The sequence below is a fragment of the Rhinolophus sinicus genome, chromosome 15, assembly GCF_057876585.1.
Source record: "Rhinolophus sinicus isolate RSI-liver-muscle chromosome 15, RSI-T2T, whole genome shotgun sequence".
Taxonomy (NCBI): Eukaryota; Metazoa; Chordata; class Mammalia; order Chiroptera; family Rhinolophidae; genus Rhinolophus; species Rhinolophus sinicus.
Window position 1 is genome coordinate 119,447,653 of NC_142515.1, and position 6,192 is coordinate 119,453,844.

Below are 6,192 nucleotides of genomic sequence, written 5' to 3' on the forward strand. Positions count from 1 at the left end.
TGCCCGTCCGTCAAAGGGAGCCAGGCTGAGGAGAGATGCCATTTGAGAAACTCTAAGGGGAAGGTTTTAGAACTCATCCTTTGCATGAGAAGCTGTTTGTCACCTGGTGAAGGCATCTACATGGTGACTTCAGTGGTCCTTAAAGTCTGATAATCTATGGGAAAGATAATAGGATTAGGAAATAAGATAACAAATGTATCTTAAAACAGCTCCTTGGGGAAGTCCTACCTTTTATGAACAGCTATAAACCTCACTATTCTAATTTACCAGATGGAGGCTAGTGATTTAAAATATTACAATAAAGGAAAACAATCACCTCCACCAAATCACATAATATCCAATGCACATGTTACTGCATTTGACCCATCTGGGCCTCAGAAATTGGATCTCACTGGTTGTTTAATAAATTAGCCTAAATACTCCCAAACCAGAGACAGCAAAATGAATGAAGAAGGAGCAAGAGACAGAGCATGTAGATTCCTCTTGGTGGCCTAAGGGGAAGCAGTGATTTCCATGAGCCATCCTGTAAGGACGAGTGGCCAGAGGAGTCGACTTGAATTCAGCCCAGCTCTTGAATGACAGTTAGGGTCCACAATGAGAGATCATCCCGTGGGAGGAGTTTGAAATCAGAAACTTGACTGGTTGTTTCTGATCATTGTTTGGAATTACCAGGACCACACACAGACTCCCAGAGCCAAAATGACCAGGTAACTCTGTGAGGGGACAGAGCGGAAGGTTTAGAGAGTGTGTTAGCTGGAAGGTCGCAGAGAGAGCTTCCAACCTGAACTCCCCCCACCTTTTGTGAACAGGAAACGGAGATCTGAGAGGGTTAAATTGTGTATCAAGTGCCACACAGATAGTCACCACTAAGCGAGGGCTGGTACCGACAGGGATGATTCATAGTCTTTTTAGACAGAATGGAAAATTAGAAAAACAATTTTTTCCCAGTTTTGTTGAGAAATAATTGACATACATCACTGTAAGTTTAAGGCGTATAGCGTGATGTTTTGATTGATCTATGCTGTGAAATAATTATTGCAATAGATTCAGCTAACATCCAGCATCTCATGCAGATACAGTATAAGGAAAAGAAAGAAGAAAAGAAAAAAAATTTCTCTCTGTGATGAGAACTCTTAGGGTTTAAAAATGATGGTTAGATGGCACGGATTAGGTGGCAATGCCTTAATCGTACTCGTGCTGTCAGGCTCCAGGGCGTCTTCCATCCTTGTCAAGGGGGTTGCTAACCTTCTCTCCATATAACACACAATTATTGTTTCTCATGCTTAGTAGGTTGTCTCTTAAATGCTGTCTTTCTACTCTGAGGTGGCATAAGTAATGAAGGAGCTACCGTGTCTGAATTTGAACACAGGATCTTCTACTCTTAGCTGTGTGTTCTTGGGTAAATTATTTAACCAATCTGTTCCCTGATATTGGGAAAATATAAATGTGGGCAGTGGTGAGTTTTGGAGCCAATATGTGCAAAGACTGGTCACTTGGCACACGGTAGGTGTTATTCTTATAGTAGAGACATGTTGGTTACTGGTCCAGAGAGTGAGCGCGGGAGTAAGCCTGGCAGGCATGGAATCCAGACCCCCCGCCCCCCGCCCCTTCTTAGTCCTGGTATTTTAGAAGCTCTGTAAGCCTCGAGTCCTTCCCTTTTAAAATGGGGAAAACAAAAATCCCTAAGAGCTATTGTGGAGGTTTAATGATATAATTAATGTGTTGTGTTTGGTAGTGCATTCATTACATGTTAGAAAGTTTGATGAACATTGGCCATTATTATAATTACCTTTAAATTTTGCCATAGAGGAAATAGGGCAGAAGTTAGACTTTTTCTATAAAGGGTCAAATAGTTAATAATTTAGGGTTTGCAGGCCACAGGACCTCTGTTGTAACTACTCAACTCTGCCAGTGCAGCAGGAAAGCAGCCATAGACAATATGTAATTGAATGAGTGTGGGCTGTGTTCCAATAAAACTTTATTTACAAAAACAGGCTGTGGGCCAGACATGCACCTGTGGGTCATAGTTTGTCAATCCCTGATGCAGGGCAACTGAGGACTCCTGCTCTGTGGCTTCTGGAAGAAGGCCTCCTGTTGATAGAGGTAAAGAGGATAGGTATCTTTTCTTCATGGGAAAAAGAACTAAATAAGTCACCTGTAGGCACATGTTTTCTATCTTTAGAATCTGTTCCTGGTGGAATTTACTAATAGTAGGGCAAGAGCGTCTTTTTCATTTTCACCCCTTAACCACAGCTTGCTTTCTCCCACAAGACACGACCAGTCAGGTTTCCAAAGAGACAGAGAGCCTACGAGTCACTAGCAGTCAGATGTACAATACACTCAGTTCTTATGCTGTCCTTGAATTTCATTTCATGATGTTAGCATACAACGTAATGGCTATTTGCAAGTGCTGTGTGGTTCTGATATTGACACAATTTGCTGTTTCCCTTATTACAAATGCTAGGGATTTTCAATTATTCTTTCCCCTGCGTTTGGGATACCAGGTGGTTACGCCTTTGATTCGATTCCTAAGACCCTGCATGAGGAGACGGGCCGAGAGACAACGAATTTGGGGCCTTTGGCACTGCCTGGTGATCTTTTTTCTGTTGTTCAAGAACCTGCCACACAGAAGGCCCACTTCTGGAAATGATTAAAGCTGTCGCTTTGCTCCAGAGTGGAGGCATAATCTTATTAATCGGGTACCAGAGTACATTTTGCAGGCAGAGGAAAGAGAACTATAATCGTAGCCACTTTCACATACAGTATTGAGACAATTTATTTCCTGCTCACTGATCTAGGCTCTGTGACTGCAGAAAAGAAGCACCTTGGGCAGCCATAAAAATGAAGGAGTGAACACTGATAAATAGACACTCAGATGCTTTATAGAAAGCATGGTGATTGACAATAATAGTCTAAACGGTAGTGAGCTAATCGTTAGGGTGAGGCTCTAAGACTTGTCAGCAGCAATGATGCAGGGTTCAGTGTTCCCCTCAGAGCACATGTGCAGAGAAAGCTATTTAGGGGGAAAAGGATCAGGTCTTGTGGCCTCAGCAGAAATCTGTGACCAATTTCCCCTGGTTAGAGTGGGGGAGGACAGTTAAAAAGCACCACAATAGTTAGTAAAAAAGGAAGTTCTCTATCCTATTGCTGGTAGTAAATCTTCATATTACTTTAGGACCTTCATAGCCAGGCACTGATAAATAACTTTCCCAGGATCCTCCTTACTATAAACTTTGGCTCTCTGAGGGGGCAAGGAATTTGTCGTCTTTAATCAGGGTTCTGGAGACTTAGTAGGATATTACCTTGACAGTTGTCAGTTATGGGAAACTTTTTATTTTAATGATGTGAACAGTGTTTCTGTAAACATTAAAGTACACTTACTTTCTCAGACATGATTTTATTTTGTTCTAGCTAGACAATAGAGTCGACCTTCCTTCAAAATGAACTCATTTCATGTTCCATTTCTTTAGTGTGCTACTTTCTGATTTCTGAGCTAACATGTAATTGTGCAGTCATGAATAAAGCTGAGTGCCCCACAGCCGACAGGTGGGACTAGACTGAGGTGAGACAGAGGGGGGCAGACCATGTGGGAGTTCAGTGAAAATGTTGTAAGACCTTCCTCAGTCATGTCAGATGTATCCAAAAAGTCTGAAGGATTAAGAGTCAATATAATCTATGTGACTCGGCAAAAAGGTGGGATTGGATTGAATAGTGATTTCCATGGTGTGGTAGTCAAGGAAGCTGTATTTTAGGTATTTCAGGAGAAAATAGGTGGTGAGGTAATGAAGAGTTGGCTGCTGAAGACAGGATGAAAATAAAGCCCGGTTTGCAGGCAGGAGCAAGGCCGAGTCATGAGGAGAGCATGAGGAGGAATGATGCCCCCAGCTGTCTTGCTGGGGTCTGGCAAGGACCTGGAAGAGGGGCTGGAACCCTTACCTCCTCATAGCCAGCCTGGGCGGGGGGGTTGCCACAAAAAAGCAACATGAACGTATTTGATGAGAGAAGGAAAGGACCAGTGGAGGCAAGGTGGAGGAAGCTAGAGAGGCCCTTGGTTTTTGAGAAAAAGAGGAGACCTCTCTTCTTTTTAGGCTGTAAGGGAAAACCAAAAGGTAGGTGAGGAGACAAGGGAGGCAGACGAGGACCGCTACCAGGTGTCATGCTGCTCTGCAGGGACCACATTAATAGTAAATGGAAATGCTCTCTGTACACACATGCGTGCATGCACACACACACACACACACAGCACACACACACACAGCATGCTAACACACGATAGTGAACAGTAGGCAGAAATTTAATAATTCTTTTGGGCTGATTCTTTTCAGGAAGTTAATCTGAGAATGATTGCTAGGACTAGGGAGAGAAAATTGTTTCCATTTTCCTGTGTAAGTCTGTCTTACGTTCAGGACTATGCAATTGTTTGATGCAATTCTTTGCCTACACAATACAGATTATGGCGGAGCTAGCAATATTCACAGGGACATGAGATCACGCTCTTTCCACCCTGTCTCCCTCCCTTTCTTTCTCTTACAAACAGATTTCTAAATGTTCAGTATATCCCAAGACTAGGATCTATAAAGTAGCCTTAACAATTTTACCAGAACTAACTGTTAGGTTGGTGCAAAAGTAATTGTGGTTTTTGCATTTATTTTTAACCTTTTAAACCACAATTACTTTTGCACCAACCTACTACTAACCACTATAAGATATCTCTTTAAAGTGGAACAGTACAAATAATAAAAAATCTGCTAATTCTGTATTCCGGTCATGTTTGGGGGACTCACAGGATGGCATGTACATTTTGTAAATTTTCTTCCAATGTTATTTTGATTTAGCCTGTTATGAAATGCTAGGGGAAGAATAATGGGTGCGTTACAGTCACCATACAAAAGGACCCAGAATCCTTTGGTTTCACATTGATTATGATGACAAGTTTTCATTCCTGCTCCGATGGCTACTCTCATCTGCAGTTCAGGGCTGAGAGCTAATAGCCAAGGTGATGCTCTTCTTGGGTCTGTCATCTCAGGAGAAGCCAGAGGTCCCAGCAAGGGACAGGAAGTGCATGTTTATCCGAAGTCCCGACACCCAGAGAGCTCACATGAGCAGAGTGGCTTTCTAATAGTGCTGGCCAGTGATGAGCAACTTTCATAATTGTCACCCGAGGCTGGGAATTATCCTGAGCTGCTGTCTGGATTATCAAAGAGCTATTCCTTTTGGTTCAGTCTTAGTATTCGATTTCTTTCATTTGATTTTCTAATTTGCTGAAAATGGATAGAGTACGGTTTATGAAACCTTAGCCAGAATATTTGATTAGCGGGGGCACTGAAGTTCTAGGCATCTTGTATGAAGAGGGACAAAGGGAAAGAAAATCCTGCCATAATCTTTTTTCTGGCAGAGGCCACAGGGATGGTGAGAGAGAAAGTCCCTTCTTTAATGTAAAGCAGCTTGTTGTGAAGGGAGAAAGGAAGTGTCTTGTCTACCTGCCTAACTACCTGAGTTCAATCACACACAAAAATAACACCCACCAAAGGGTAGAATTCTAACACCTGACCGCTCCTGGAGACCCCACAGCTGGGAAGCTGCTTCTGCGTCTAATTGCCCACTGAAAGCCGGGTGGGAGCCCAGGCTCCGCAGGAGGCCCTGCCCTACCTGCCTGAATGATTAGGCGGGATGCACCTTCCTTTTAATCATAGGCTCAGCCCTCTCTTCTGTTAGTTATTTTCCTTGCTCACCTCCGGACACTTCAACACATCCACTGGAAACATCATCACAGGAGAACTCGGCTTTGACAGAAACCTCCCTGAAATTATTTTTTTTTCCTGTTCTGGCTTGCACTTGAATAATTCTCCATCAACAGCACGTCTGATTGAGTTGGCATCACAAACCCTTCTGTATGCTATTTTTTTTTTCTTCAAGAAATATTAAAGTCTGAATAAAATTGGAATAGCTGCCTGGTAATGATCTCATTATATATAAATACAGAAGAGCTGGCAGGGGAGATAATGACTGTAAGGCTCAGGTATGCAGCGCGGACCTATTATCTTCCAAGGAGCCAGCCCCCTCTCCACCCTCCTCCGCGGCTCCCACACACCGTCCCTTTTGTTTTAAGGTTCAAGCTGCTAAAATGAGAGGCTGATTGAAGTTGGGAATCGGGTTTTTTTCTTCCCCCCTTCATGACATATGTTAGGAGAT

The 6,192-nt window shown here is 43.0% G+C and overlaps 1 non-coding gene across 1 annotated transcript; it reads right to left on the reverse strand.

Annotated features, from left to right (window-relative positions):
- Positions 1 to 1,141: 1,141 nt before the first annotated feature.
- LOC141572981 (U6atac minor spliceosomal RNA) lies at positions 1,142 to 1,263 on the reverse strand. The gene has a single exon (XR_012498569.2). It is a non-coding gene; the product is annotated as a U6atac minor spliceosomal RNA (small nuclear RNA).
- Between the last annotated feature and the right edge of the window lie 4,929 nt (positions 1,264 to 6,192).